The following is a 16371-nucleotide window of genomic DNA, read 5'->3' on the forward strand; positions in this document are numbered from 1 at the left end:
AAAAATAAAAAATACTTTGTGTTTCTTGTTTGAGTCTTGAGTCAATTTTTAAGTTTGGTGTGTCAATTGCATGCTTTAAAAATTTTCTTGCATTTTTCGAAAATCCCATGCATTCATAGTGTTCTTCATGATCTTCAAGTTGTTCTTGATAAGTCCTATTATTTGATCTTGATGTTTTCTTGTTTTGTGTTGTTTGTTGTTTTTCATATGCATTTTTTGTTTGTTAGAGTCCATGCATTAAAGATTTCTAAGTTTGGTGTCCTGCATGTTTTCTTTGCATCAAAAATTTTTCAAAAAATGTTCTTCATGTTCATCATGATCTTCAAAGTGTTCTTGGTGTTCATCTTGACATTCATAGTGTTCTTGCATGCATCATGAGTTTTGATCCAAAATTTTTAAGTTTTGGGTCATAATTGTGTTTTTCTCTCTCATCATTAAAAATTCAAAAATAAAAAATATCTTTTCCTTAATTTTCTCATAATTTTCGAAAATTTGAGTTGACTTAGTCAAAAATTTTCAAAATTAGTTGTTTCTTACAAGTCAAGTCAAATTTTCAAATTTTAAAAATCTAATCTTTTCAAAATCTTTTTCAAAAATCATATCTTTTCCATTTTCTTCCTTTTTTCGAAAATTTCAGAAATCTTTTTCAAAATATTTTCAAAATCTTTTTCTTATCTTTATATCATATTTTCGAAAATTCACTAACAATTAATGTGATTAATTCAAAAATTTGAAGTTAGTTACTTTCTTGTTAAGAAAGGTTCAATCTTTAATTAAATCTTTTTCAAACATATCTTATCTTATCTTTTATATTTTATCTTTTTCAAAAATTTTATCTTTTTCAAAATTTGATTTCAAAATATCTTATCTTACTTCTTATCTTCTTATCTATTCAAATTTGATTTTAATATCTTTTTCAACTCACTATTTGACTTTTTGTTTGTTTCTTATCTTTTTCAAAACCACCTAACTACTTTTCCCTTTCTAATTTTCGAAAATACCTCTCTCTTTTTCAAAAATTCTTTTTAATTAACTAATTGTTTCATGTTTTAATTTTAATTACATCTTATCTCTAATTTTCGAAAATACCAACCCCTTTTTCAAAATTATTTTCGAAATTTCTTTCTCTTTTCTTATTCTATTTAATTATTTAATTACTAACACTTCTCTTCACCTCTCTCCATCTAAATATCCGAACCCACTCTTCTACATTCTTCTCCCCTTTCTTTTCCTACTAAAATAAAGGAATCTCTATACTGTGACATAGAGGATTCCTCTTTCTTTTCTTGTTTTCTTCTCTTTCATATGAGCAGGAACAGGGAAAAAGGCACTCTTGTTGAAATTGATCCTGAACCTGAAAGGACTCTGAAAAGGAAACTAAGAGAAACTAAATTACAACAATCCAGAAACAACCTTTCAGAAATTTTCGAACAAGAGAAGGAGATGGCAGCCAAAAATAATAATAATGCAAGGAGAATGCTTGGTGACTTCACAAAGCCAACGTCCAAATTTGATGGAAGAAGCATCTCCATTACTGCCATTGGAGCCAACAACTTTGAGCTGAAACCTCAGCTAGTTGCCTTAATGCAACAAAACTGCAAGTTTTATGGACTTCCATCTGAAGATCCTTATCAGTTTTTAACTGAGTTCTTGCAGATATGTGAGACTGTAAAGACGAATGGAGTTGATCCTAAAGTCTACAGACTCATGCTTTTCCCTTTTGCTGTAAGAGACATAGCTAGAATATGGTTGGATTCACAACCTAAGGATACCCTGGACTCCTGGGATAAGCTGGTCACTTCCTTCTTGGATAAATTCTTTCCTCCTCAAAAGTTGAGCAAGCTGAGAGTGGATGTTCAAACCTTCAAACAAAAAGATGGTGAATCCCTCTATGAAGCTTGGGAAAGATATAAGCAGTTGACTAAAAAATGTCCATCTAACATGTTTTCAGAATGGACCATATTAGATATATTCTATTATGGTCTATCTGAATTTTCGAAAATGTCATTGGACCATTCTGCAGGTGGATCTATTCACCTAAAGAAAACGCCTGAAGAGGCTCAAGAACTCATTGATATGGTTGCAAACAACCAATTCATGTACACTTCTGGGAGGAATTTCGTGAATAATGGGATATCTCAGAAGAAAGGAGTTCTTGAAATTGATGCTCTAAATGCCATATTGGCTCAGAACAAGGTGTTGACTCAACAGGTCAACATGATCTCTCAAAATCTGAATGGATGGCAACATGCATCCAACAGTACTAAAGAGGCAGCTTCTGAAAAAGCTTATGATTCTGAGAACCCTGCCATGGCAGAGGTCAATTACATGGCTGAACCTTATGGAAACACCTATAACTCATCATGGAGAAATCATCCAAATTTCTCATTGAAGGATCAACAAAAGCCTCAACAAGGCTTTAACAATGGTGGATGCAATAGGCTAAGCAATAGCAAGCCATATCCATCATCTTCTCAGCAACAGACAGAGAATTCTGAACAAAACACTTCTAATTTAGCCAATCTAGTCTCTGATCTGTCAAAGGCCACTTTCAGTTTTATGAGTGAAACAAGATCCTCCATTAGAAATCTGGAGGCACAAGTGGGCCAGCTGAGTAAGAAAGTCATTGAAACTCCTCCCAGTATTCTCCCAAGCAATACAGAAGAGAATCCAAAAGGAGAGTGCAAGGCCATTGATATAATCAAAATGGCCGAATGCACAAGGGAGGAGGAGGACGAAAATCCTAATGAGGAAGACCTCCTGGGACGTCCCTCAAGCAAGAAGGAGTTTCCTATTAAGGATCCAAAGGAATCTGAGGCTCATATAGAGACCATAGAGATTCCATTAAATCTCCTTCTGCCATTCATGAGCTCTGAAGACTATTCTTCCTCTGAAGAGGATGAAGATGTGACTGGAGAGCAAGTTGCTCAATATTTAGGAGCTATCATGAAGCTGAATGCCAAGTTGTTTGGCAATGAGACTTGGGAAAGTGAACCTCCCTTGCTCATTAGTGAACTAGATACCTGAATTCAGCAAATTTTACCTCAAAAGAAACAAGATCCTGGCAAGTTCTTGATACCTTGTACCATAGGCACCATGACCTTTGGAAAAGCTCTGTGTGATCTGGGGTCAGGGATAAATCTTATGCCACTCTCTGTAATGGAGAAGCTGGGGATCATTGAGGTACAACCTGCCTTGTTCTCATTACAATTGGCAGACAAGTCATTGAGACAAGCTTATGGAATAGTAGAGGATGTGTTAGTAAAGGTTGAAGGCCTTCACATCCCTGCTGATTTCATAATCTTAGACACTAGGAAGGAAGAGGATGATTGCATCATCCTTGGAAGACCTTTCCTAGCCACAGCAGGAGCTGTGATAGATGTCAACAGAGGTGAATTAGTCCTTCAATTGAATGGGGACTACCTTGTGTTTAAGGCACATGGGCATCCCTCTGTGACAAAAGAGAGTAAGCATGAAGAGCTTCTCTCAGTTCAGAGTCAAGAAGAGCCCACACAGTCAAACTCTAAGTTTGGTGTTGTGAGGCCACAACCAAACTCTAAGTTTGGTGTTAAGACCCCATATCCAAACTCTAAGTTTGGTGTTGGGACTATACAACATTGACCTGATCACCTTGTGGCTCAATGAGAGCCACTGTCAAGCTATTGACATTAAAGAAGCGCTTGTTGGGAGGCAACCCAATTTTATTTATCTAATTTTATTTTATTCTATTTTATTGTTATTTTGTGTTTTATTAGGTACATGATCATGAGGAGTCACGAAAAAAATCATAAAAATTAAAAACAGAATCAAAAACAGCAGAAGAAAAAAATCACACCTTAGAGGAAGCACAGGCTGGCGTTCAACGCCAGTAAGATGCATCTGGCCGGCGTTCAACGCCAGAACAGAGCATCATTCTGGCACTGAACGCCAGAAACAAGCAACATTCTGGCGCTGAATGCCAAGAATGTGCCTAAAGAAGAAAAGCTGGCGCTGAACGCCAGTAACAAGCATGAAACTGGCGTTCAACGCCAGAAACATGCTTTACATGGGCGTTGAACGCCCAGAATGTGCACCACACGGCGTTTAAACGCCAGAATGGTGTGCAAAGGCAATTTACATGCCTATTTGGTGCAGGGATGGAATTCCTTGACACCTCAGGATCTGTGGACCCCACAAGATCACCTCAGGATTTGTGGATCCCACAGGATCCCCACCTAACATATTCCCACCTTACCTCCTAATCCTATTTTTGTGATTACTCTTCCCCATGTCACACTTCCCAACACTCTTCACCAATCACCTCAATTCCTCTTCCCAATCACCCCTTCACCACTCACATCCATCCACTCTTCCCCATAAACCCCACCTACCTTCAAAATTCAAAAAAATTTTCCCACCCAATCCCACCCTAAATGGCCGAACATTCACTCCCCCCTCTCCCTATATATACCCTTCCATTCCACTTCATTTTCACACAACATAACCCCATCATCTTCTCCTTAGCCGAACCTACCTCTCTCCCACTCCTCCATATTCTCTTCTTCTTCTTCTTCTCTTCTTTCTTCTATTGCTCGAGGGCGAGCAATATTTTAAGTTTGGTGTGGTAAAAGCATAAGCTTTTTTGTTTTTCCATTACCATCAATGGCACCTAAGGCCGGAGTATCCTCTAGAAAAGGAAAAGGAAAGACAAAAGCTTCCACCTCCGAGTCATGGGAGATGGAAAGATTCATCTCCAAGAGCCATCAAGACCACTTCTATGATGTTGTGGCAAAGAAGAAGGTGATCCCTGAGGTCCCTTTCAAGCTCAAGAAAAAATGAGTATTCGGAGATCCGACATGAAATCTGAAGAAGAGGTTGGGAAGTCCTAACCAACCCCATTCAACAAGTCGGAATCTTAATGGTTCAAGAGTTCTATGCCAATGCATGGATCACTAGGAACCATGATCAAAGTATGAACCCGAATCCAAAGAATTATCTCACAATGGTTCGGGGGAAATACTTAGATTTTAGTCCGGAAAATGTGAGGTTGGCGTTTCACTTGCCCATGATGCAAGGAGATGAACGCCCCTACACTAGAAGGGTCAACTTTAATCAAAGGTTGGACCAAGTCCTAATGGACATATGTGTGGAAGGAGCTCAATGGAAGAGAGACTCCAAAGGCAAGCCAGTCCAACTAAGAAGACTGGACCGTTGGAGTTCATTCAACGCTCCATCATTCCCACTAGCAACCGATCTGAAGTTACTGTGGATCGGGCCATCATGATTTATAGCATCATGATTGGAGAGGAAATAGAAGTTCATGAGGTCATCTCCAATGAAATCTACAAAATAGCTGACAAGCCCTCCAACACGGCAAGGCTAGCTTTCCTCACCTTATTTGCCATCTATGTTACTCAGCTGGAGTTATCATAGAAGGAGACATCCTCATTGAAGAGGATAAGCCTATCACCAAGAAGAGGATGGAGCAAGCAAGAGAGATCCTTCACGGTTCTCAAGAATGCATGAGGAAGCTCATCATCAAGAAATCCCTGAGATGCCTCAAGGGATGCACTTTCCTCCCAACAACTATTGGGAACAACTCAACACCTCCTTAGAAGATTTGAACCACAATGTTGAACAATTAAGGGTGGAACATCATGAGCACTCCATCATTCTCCAAGAAATAAGAGAAGATCAAAGAGTAATGAGGGAGGAGCAACAAAGGCAAGGAAGGGACATAGAAGAGCTTAAGGACATTGTTGGTCCTTCAAGAAGAAGACGCCACTAAGGTGGATTCATTCCTTGTTCTTATTTCTTTCTGCTTTACGGTTTTTATGTTGTATACTTATCTATGTTTTGTGTCTCTACTTCATGATCATTAGTATGTAGTAACTATGTCTTAAAGCTATAAATAAAATCCATTAATCCTTCACATCTCTTAAATGAAAAATGTTTTAATTCAAAAGAACAAGAAGTACATGAATTTCGAATTTATCCTTGAATTTAGTTTAATTATATTGATGTGGTGACAATACTTTTTGTTTTCTGAATGAATGATTGAACAGTGCATATTTTTGATATTGTTGTTTATGAATGTTAAAACTGTTGGCTCTTGGATGAATGATGAACAAAGAGAAATGTTATTGATGATCTGAAAAATCATGAAATTGATTCTTGAAGCAAGAAAAAGCAGTGAAAAAGAAGAAGCTTGCGGAAAAAAAAATAGAAAGAAAAAGAAAAAGCAAGCAGAAAAAGCCAATAACCCTTAAAACCAAAAGGCAAGGGTAAAAAGGATCCAAGGCTTTGAGCATCAATGGATAGGAGGGCCCAAGGAAATAAAATCCAGGCCTAAGCGGCTAAACCAAGCTGTCCCTAACCATGAGCTTGTGTCATGCAGGTCCAAGTGAAAAGCTTGAGACTGAGTGGTTAAAGTCGTGATCCAAAGCAAAAGAGTGTGCTTAAGAGCTCTGGACACCACTAACTGGGGACTCTAGCAAAGCTGAGTCACAATCTGAAAAGGTTCACCCAGTTATGTGTCTGTGGCATTTATGTATCCGGTGGTAATACTGGAAAACAAAGTGCTTAGGGCCACGGCCAAGACTCATAAGTAGCTGTGTTCAAGAATCAACATGCTTAACTAGGAAAGTCAATAACACTATCCAAAATTCTAAGTTCCTAGAGAAGCCAATCATTCTAAACTTCAAAGGAAAAAGTGAGATGCCAAAACTGTTCAGAAGCAAAAAGCTACAAGTCCCGCTCATCTAATTAGAATTAATATTCATTTATATTTTGGAATTTATAGTATATTCTCTTCTTTTTATCCTAATTGATTTTCAGTTGCTTGGGGACAAGCAACAATTTAAGTTTGGTGTTGTGATGAGCGGATAATTTATACGCTTTTTGGCATTGTTTTTAGGTAGTTTTTAGTAAGTTCAAGCTACTTTTAGGGATGTTTTCATTAGTTTTTATGTAAAATTCACATTTCTGGACTTTACTATGAGTTTGTGTGTTTTTCTGTGATTTCAGGTAATTTCTGGCTGAAATTGAGGGACTTGAGCAAAACTCAGAAAAAGGCTGACAAAAGGACTGCTGATGCTGTTGGAATCTGACCTCCCTACACTCAAAATGGATTTTCTGGAGCTACAGAACTCCAAATGGCGCTCTCTTAACAGCGTTGGAAAGTAGACATCCAGAGCTTTCCAGCAATATATAATAGTCCATACTTTATTCGGGAATTGACGACGTAACTTGGTGTTGAACGTCAAGTACATGCTGCTGTCTGGAGTTAAACGCCAGAAAAACGTCATGATCCGGAGTTGAACGCCCAAAACATGTTATGACTCGGCGTTCAACTCCAAGAGAAGCCTCAGCTCGTGGATAGATCAAGCTCAGCCCAAGCATACACCAAGTGGGCCCCGGAAGTGGATTTATGCATCAATTACTTACTCATGTAAACCCTAGTAGCTAGTCTAGTATAAATAGGATAACTTACTATTGTATTAGACAACTTTTGACAGTTTAATCTTTTGACTGTTTAGCCTTTCATTATTCGGTCTCTTGATCACTCAGGGGGCTGGCCATTCGGCCATGCCTGAACCTTTCACTTATGTATTTTCAACGGTGGAGTTTTTGCACACCATAGATTAAAGGTGTGGAGCTCTGCTGTACCTCAAAGTTTCAATACAATTATTATTACTTTCTATTCAATTCTCATTTATTCTTATTCCAAGATATACGTTGCACAATACTTTGACGAATGTGATGATCCGTGACAATCATCATCATTCTCACCTATGAACGCGCGTGATTGACAACCACTTCCGTTCTACCTTAGGCCGGGCGCATATCTCTTAGATTCCCCAACAGAATCTTCGTGGTATAAGTTAGATAGATGGCGGCATTCATGAGGATCCGGAAAGTCTAAACCTTGTCTATGGTATTCCGAGTAGGATTCTGGGATTGAATGACTGTGACGAGCTTCAAACTCCTGAAGGCTGGGCGTGATGACAAACACAAAAGAATCAAGGGATTCTATTCCAACCTGATTGAGAACCGACAGATGATTAGCCGTGCTGTGACAGAGCATAGGACCATTTTCACTGAGAGGATGGGATGTAGCCATTGACAACGGTGATGCCCTACATACAGCTTGCCATGGAAAGGAGTAAGAAGGACTGGATGAAAGCAATGAGAAAGTAGAGATTCAAGGGGAGCACAGCATCTCCATACGCCTATCTGAAATTTCCACTATTAATTTACATAAGTATTTCTATCCCTTTTATTTTCCTTTTATTATTAATTTTTGAAACCCAAAACCATTTAATCTGCCTAACTGAGATTTACAAGGTGACCATAGCTTGCTTCATACCAACAATCTCTGTGGGATCGACCCTTACTCACGTAAGGTATTACTTGGATGACCCAGTACACTTGCTGGTTAAGTTGAACGGAGTTGTGTCCACACATAGCCAATAGCCATTAAATAAATCTCATGCAAATATAAAGAGGATCACAATTTCGTCCACCAAGTTTTTGGCGCCATTGCCGGGGATTGTTCGAGTATGGACAACTGACGGTTTATCTTGTTGCTCAGATTAGGTAATTTTCTTTTCAAAACTCTTTTTCAAAAATTTTCTTTTCTTTTTCGTTTTTCTAAACTTTATTTTCGAAAAAAATTAATAAAAATCCAAAAAAATTAGAAAATCATAAAAATAAAAAATACTTTGTGTTTCTTGTTTGAGTCTTGAGTCAATTTTTAAGTTTGGTGTGTCAATTGCATGCTTTAAAAATTTTCTTGCATTTTTCGAAAATCCCATGCATTCATAGTGTTCTTCATGATCTTCAAGTTGTTCTTGATAAGTCCTATTATTTGATCTTGATGTTTTCTTGTTTTGTGTTGTTTGTTGTTTTTCATATGCATTTTTGTTTGTTAGAGTCCATGCATTAAAGATTTCTAAGTTTGGTGTCCTGCATGTTTTCTTTGCATCAAAAATTTTTCAAAAAATGTTCTTCATGTTCATCATGATCTTCAAAGTGTTCTTGGTGTTCATCTTGACATTCATAGTGTTCTTGCATGCATCATGAGTTTTGATCCAAAATTTTTAAGTTTTGGGTCATAATGTGTTTTTTTCTCTCTCATCATTAAAAATTCAAAAATAAAAAATATCTTTTCCTTAATTTTCTCATAATTTTCGAAAATTTGAGTTGACTTAGTCAAAAATTTTCAAAATTAGTGTTTCTTACAAGTCAAGTCAATTTTCAAATTTTAAAAATCTAATCTTTTCAAATCTTTTTCAAAAATCATATCTTTTCCATTTTCTTCCTTTTTTCGAAAATTTCAGAAATCTTTTTCAAAATATTTTCAAAATCTTTTTCTTATCTTTATATCATATTTTCGAAAATTCACTAACAATTAATGTGATTAATTCAAAAATTTGAAGTTAGTTACTTTCTTGTTAAGAAAGGTTCAATCTTTAATTAAATCTTTTTCAAACATATCTTATCTTATCTTTTATATTTTATCTTTTTCAAAAATTTTATCTTTTTCAAAATTTGATTTCAAAATATCTTATCTTACTTCTTATCTTCTTATCTATTCAAATTTGATTTTAATATCTTTTTCAACTCACTATTTGACTTTTTGTTTGTTTCTTATCTTTTTCAAAACCACCTAACTACTTTTCCCTTTCTAATTTTCGAAAATACCTCTCTCTTTTTCAAAAATTCTTTTTAATTAACTAATTGTTTCATGTTTTAATTTTAATTACATCTTATCTCTAATTTTCGAAAATACCAACCCCTTTTTCAAAATTATTTTCGAAATTTCTTTCTCTTTTCTTATTCTATTTAATTATTTAATTACTAACACTTCTCTTCACCTCTCTCCATCTAAATATCCGAACCCACTCTTCTACATTCTTCTCCCCTTTCTTTTCCTACTAAAATAAAGGAATCTCTATACTGTGACATAGAGGATTCCTCTTTCTTTTCTTGTTTTCTTCTCTTTCATATGAGCAGGAACAGGGAAAAAGGAACTCTTGTTGAAATTGATCCTGAACCTGAAAGGACTCTGAAAAGGAAACTAAGAGAAACTAAATTACAACAATCCAGAAACAACCTTTCAGAAATTTTCGAACAAGAGAAGGAGATGGCAGCCAAAATAATAATAATGCAAGGAGAATGCTTGGTGACTTCACAAAGCCAACGTCCAAATTTGATGGAAGAAGCATCTCCATTACTGCCATTGGAGCCAACAACTTTGAGCTGAAACCTCAGCTAGTTGCCTTAATGCAACAAACTGCAAGTTTTATGGACTTCCATCTGAAGATCCTTATCAGTTTTTAACTGAGTTCTTGCAGATATGTGAGACTGTAAAGACGAATGGAGTTGATCCTAAAGTCTACAGACTCATGCTTTTCCCTTTTGCTGTAAGAGACATAGCTAGAATATGGTTGGATTCACAACCTAAGGATACCCTGGACTCCTGGGATAAGCTGGTCACTTCCTTCTTGGATAAATTCTTTCCTCCTCAAAAGTTGAGCAAGCTGAGAGTGGATGTTCAAACCTTCAAACAAAAAGATGGTGAATCCCTCTATGAAGCTTGGGAAAGATATAAGCAGTTGACTAAAAAATGTCCATCTAACATGTTTTCAGAATGGACCATATTAGATATATTCTATTATGGTCTATCTGAATTTTCGAAAATGTCATTGGACCATTCTGCAGGTGGATCTATTCACCTAAAGAAAACGCCTGAAGAGGCTCAAGAACTCATTGATATGGTTGCAAACAACCAATTCATGTACACTTCTGGGAGAATTTCGTGAATAATGGGATATCTCAGAAGAAAGGAGTTCTTGAAATTGATGCTCTAAATGCCATATTGGCTCAGAACAAGGTGTTGACTCAACAGGTCAACATGATCTCTCAAAATCTGAATGGATGGCAACATGCATCCAACAGTACTAAAGAGGCAGCTTCTGAAAAAGCTTATGATTCTGAGAACCCTGCCATGGCAGAGGTCAATTACATGGCTGAACCTTATGGAAACACCTATAACTCATCATGGAGAAATCATCCAAATTTCTCATTGAAGGATCAACAAAAGCCTCAACAAGGCTTTAACAATGGTGGATGCAATAGGCTAAGCAATAGCAAGCCATATCCATCATCTTCTCAGCAACAGACAGAGAATTCTGAACAAAACACTTCTAATTTAGCCAATCTAGTCTCTGATCTGTCAAAGGCCACTTTCAGTTTTATGAGTGAAACAAGATCCTCCATTAGAAATCTGGAGGCACAAGTGGGCCAGCTGAGTAAGAAAGTCATTGAAACTCCTCCCAGTATTCTCCCAAGCAATACAGAAGAGAATCCAAAAGGAGAGTGCAAGGCCATTGATATAATCAAAATGGCCGAATGCACAAGGGAGGAGGAGGACGAAAATCCTAATGAGGAAGACCTCCTGGACGTCCCTCAAGCAAGAAGGAGTTTCCTATTAAGGATCCAAAGGAATCTGAGGCTCATATAGAGACCATAGAGATTCCATTAATCTCCTTCTGCCATTCATGAGCTCTGAAGACTATTCTTCCTCTGAAGAGGATGAAGATGTGACTGGAGAGCAAGTTGCTCAATATTTAGGAGCTATCATGAAGCTGAATGCCAAGTTGTTTGGCAATGAGACTTGGGAAAGTGAACCTCCCTTGCTCATTAGTGAACTAGATACCTGAATTCAGCAAATTTTACCTCAAAAGAAACAAGATCCTGGCAAGTTCTTGATACCTTGTACCATAGGCACCATGACCTTTGGAAAAGCTCTGTGTGATCTGGGGTCAGGGATAAATCTTATGCCACTCTCTGTAATGGAGAAGCTGGGGATCATGAGGTACAACCTGCCTTGTTCTCATTACAATTGGCAGACAGTCATTGAGACAAGCTTATGGAATAGTAGAGGATGTGTTAGTAAAGGTTGAAGGCCTTCACATCCCTGCTGATTTCATAATCTTAGACACTAGGAAGGAAGAGGATGATTGCATCATCCTTGGAAGACCTTTCCTAGCCACAGCAGGAGCTGTGATAGATGTCAACAGAGGTGAATTAGTCCTTCAATTGAATGGGGACTACCTTGTGTTTAAGGCACATGGGCATCCCTCTGTGACAAAAGAGAGTAAGCATGAAGAGCTTCTCTCAGTTCAGAGTCAAGAAGAGCCCACACAGTCAAACTCTAAGTTTGGTGTTGTGAGGCCACAACCAAACTCTAAGTTTGGTGTTAAGACCCCATATCCAAACTCTAAGTTTGGTGTTGGGACTATACAACATTGACCTGATCACCTTGTGGCTCAATGAGAGCCACTGTCAAGCTATTGACATTAAAGAAGCGCTTGTTGGGAGGCAACCCAATTTTATTTATCTAATTTTATTTTATTCTATTTATGTTATTTTGTGTTTTATTAGGTACATGATCATGAGGAGTCACGAAAAAAATCATAAAATTAAAAACAGAATCAAAAACAGCAGAAGAAAAAAAATCACACCTTAGAGGAAGCACAGGCTGGCGTTCAACGCCAGTAAGATGCATCTGGCCGGCGTTCAACGCCAGAACAGAGCATCATTCTGGCACTGAACGCCAGAAACAAGCAACATTCTGGCGCTGAATGCCAAGAATGTGCCTAAAGAAGAAAAGCTGGCGCTGAACGCCAGTAACAAGCATGAAACTGGCGTTCAACGCCAGAACATGCTTTACATGGGCGTTGAACGCCCAGAATGTGCACCACACGGCGTTTAAACGCCAGAATGGTGTGCAAAGGCAATTTACATGCCTATTTGGTGCAGGGATGAATTCCTTGACACCTCAGGATCTGTGGACCCCACAAGATCACCTCAGGATTTGTGGATCCCACAGGATCCCCACCTAACATATTCCCACCTTACTCCTAATCCTATTTTTGTGATTACTCTTCCCCCATGTCACACTTCCCAACACTCTTCACCAATCACCTCAATTCTTCCCAATCACCCCTTCACCACTCACATCCATCCACTCTTCCCCATAAACCCCACCTACCTTCAAAATTCAAAAAAATTTTCCCACCCAATCCCACCCTAAATGGCCGAACATTCACTCCCCCTCTCCCTATATACCCTTCCATTCCACTCATTTTCACACAACATAACCCCATCATCTTCTCCTTAGCCGAACCTACCTCTCTCCCACTCCTCCATATTCTCTTCTTCTTCTTCTTCTTCTTTCTTCTATTGCTCGAGGGCGAGCAATATTTTAAGTTTGGTGTGGTAAAAGCATAAGCTTTTTGTTTTTCCATTACCATCAATGGCACCTAAGGCCGGAGTATCTCTAGAAAAGGAAAAGGAAAGACAAAAGCTTCCACCTCCGAGTCATGGGAGATGGAAAGATTCATCTCCAAGAGCCATCAAGACCACTTCTATGATGTTGTGGCAAAGAAGAAGGTGATCCCTGAGGTCCCTTTCAAGCTCAAGAAAAAATGAGTATTCGGAGATCCGACATGAAATCTGAAGAAGAGGTTGGGAAGTCCTAACCAACCCCATTCAACAAGTCGGAATCTTAATGGTTCAAGAGTTCTATGCCAATGCATGGATCACTAGGAACCATGATCAAAGTATGAACCCGAATCCAAAGAATTATCTCACAATGGTTCGGGGGAAATACTTAGATTTTAGTCCGGAAAATGTGAGGTTGGCGTTTCACTTGCCCATGATGCAAGGAGATGAACGCCCCTACACTAGAAGGGTCAACTTTAATCAAAGGTTGGACCAAGTCCTAATGGACATATGTGTGGAAGGAGCTCAATGGAAGAGAGACTCCAAAGGCAAGCCAGTCCAACTAAGAAGACTGGACCGTTGGAGTTCATTCAACGCTCCATCATTCCCACTAGCAACCGATCTGAAGTTACTGTGGATCGGGCCATCATGATTTATAGCATCATGATTGGAGAGGAAATAGAAGTTCATGAGGTCATCTCCAATGAAATCTACAAAATAGCTGACAAGCCCTCCAACACGGCAAGGCTAGCTTTTCCTCACCTTATTTGCCATCTATGTTACTCAGCTGGAGTTATCATAGAAGGAGACATCCTCATTGAAGAGGATAAGCCTATCACCAAGAAGAGGATGGAGCAAGCAAGAGAGATCCTTCACGGTTCTCAAGAAATGCATGAGGAAGCTCATCATCAAGAAATCCCTGAGATGCCTCAAGGGATGCACTTTCCTCCCAACAACTATTGGGAACAACTCAACACCTCCTTAGAAGATTTGAACCACAATGTTGAACAATTAAGGGTGGAACATCATGAGCACTCCATCATTCTCCAAGAAATAAGAGAAGATCAAAGAGTAATGAGGGAGGAGCAACAAAGGCAAGGAAGGGACATAGAAGAGCTTAAGGACATTGTTGGTCCTTCAAGAAGAAGACGCCACTAAGGTGGATTCATTCCTTGTTCTTATTTCTTTCTGCTTTACGGTTTTTATGTTGTATACTTATCTATGTTTTGTGTCTCTACTTCATGATCATTAGTATGTAGTAACTATGTCTTAAAGCTATAAATAAAATCCATTAATCCTTCACATCTCTTAAATGAAAAATGTTTTAATTCAAAAGAACAAGAAGTACATGAATTTCGAATTTATCCTTGAATTTAGTTTAATTATATTGATGTGGTGACAATACTTTTTGTTTTCTGAATGAATGATTGAACAGTGCATATTTTTGATATTGTTGTTTATGAATGTTAAACTGTTGGCTCTTGGATGAATGATGAACAAAGAGAAATGTTATTGATGATCTGAAAATCATGAAATTGATTCTTGAAGCAAGAAAAAGCAGTGAAAAAGAAGAAGCTTGCGGAAAAAAAAATAGAAAGAAAAAGAAAAAGCAAGCAGAAAAAGCCAATAACCCTTAAAACCAAAAGGCAAGGGTAAAAAGGATCCAAGGCTTTGAGCATCAATGGATAGGAGGGCCCAAGGAAATAAAATCCAGGCCTAAGCGGCTAACCAAGCTGTCCCTAACCATGAGCTTGTGTCATGCAGGTCCAAGTGAAAAGCTTGAGACTGAGTGGTTAAAGTCGTGATCCAAAGCAAAGAGTGTGCTTAGAGCTCTGGACACCACTAACTGGGGACTCTAGCAAAGCTGAGTCACAATCTGAAAAGGTTCACCCAGTTATGTGTCTGTGGCATTTATGTATCCGGTGGTAATACTGGAAAAACAAAGTGCTTAGGGCCACGGCCAAGACTCATAAGTAGCTGTGTTCAAGAATCAACATGCTTAACTAGGAAAGTCAATAACACTATCCAAAATTCTAAGTTCCTAGAGAAGCCAATCATTCTAAACTTCAAAGGAAAAAGTGAGATGCCAAAACTGTTCAGAAGCAAAAAGCTACAAGTCCCGCTCATCTAATTAGAATTAATATTCATTTATATTTTGGAATTATAGTATATTTCTCTTTTTATCCTAATGATTTTCAGTTGCTTGGGGACAAGCAACAATTTAAGTTTGGTGTTGTGATGAGCGGATAATTTACGCTTTTTGGCATTGTTTTTAGGTAGTTTTAGTAAGTTCAAGCTACTTTTAGGGATGTTTTCATTAGTTTTTATGTAAAATTCACATTTCTGGACTTTACTATGAGTTTGTGTGTTTTTCTGTGATTTCAGGTAATTTCTGGCTGAAATTGAGGGACTTGAGCAAAACTCAGAAAAAGGCTGACAAAAGGATGCTGATGCTGTTGGAATCTGACCTCCCTACACTCAAATGGATTTTCTGGAGCTACAGAACTCCAAATGGCGCTCTCTTAACAGCGTTGGAAAGTAGACATCCAGAGCTTTCCAGCAATATAATAGTCCTACTTTATTCGGGAATTGACGACGTAACTTGGTGTTGAACGTCAAGTACATGCTGCTGTCTGGAGTTAAACGCCAGAAAAACGTCATGATCCGGAGTTGAACGCCCAAAACATGTTTGACTCGGCGTTCAACTCCAAGAGAAGCCTCAGCTCGGATAGATCAAGCTCAGCCCAAGCAACACCAAGTGGGCCCCGGAAGTGGATTTATGCATCAATTACTTACTCATGTAAACCCTATAGCTAGTCTAGTATAAATAGGATAACTTACTATGTATTAGACAACTTTTGACAGTTTAATCTTTTGACTGTTTAGCCTTTCATTATTCGGTCTCTTGATCACTCAGGGGGCTGGCCATTCGGCCATGCCTGAACCTTTCACTTATGTATTTTCAACGGTGGAGTTTTTGCACCATAGATTAAAGGTGTGGAGCTCTGCTGTACCTCAAAGTTTCATACAATTATTACTTTCTATTCAATTCTCATTTATTCTTATTCCAAGATATACGTTGCACAATACTTTGACGAA

General features: G+C 38.2%; 2 non-coding genes across 2 annotated transcripts; both read right to left on the reverse strand.

Moving 5' to 3' along the window:
* Positions 1–1839: 1839 nt before the first annotated feature.
* On the reverse strand, positions 1840–1943 carry LOC130971743 (small nucleolar RNA R71). The gene has a single exon (XR_009082954.1). It is a non-coding gene; the product is annotated as a small nucleolar RNA R71 (small nucleolar RNA).
* Positions 1944–10520: 8577 nt separating this feature from the next.
* LOC130971744 (small nucleolar RNA R71) lies at positions 10521–10624 on the reverse strand. Its single transcript, XR_009082955.1, has one exon. It is a non-coding gene; the product is annotated as a small nucleolar RNA R71 (small nucleolar RNA).
* Between the last annotated feature and the right edge of the window lie 5747 nt (positions 10625–16371).

This window comes from Arachis stenosperma, chromosome 3 (assembly GCF_014773155.1).
Source record: "Arachis stenosperma cultivar V10309 chromosome 3, arast.V10309.gnm1.PFL2, whole genome shotgun sequence".
NCBI classification, from domain to species: Eukaryota; Viridiplantae; Streptophyta; class Magnoliopsida; order Fabales; family Fabaceae; genus Arachis; species Arachis stenosperma.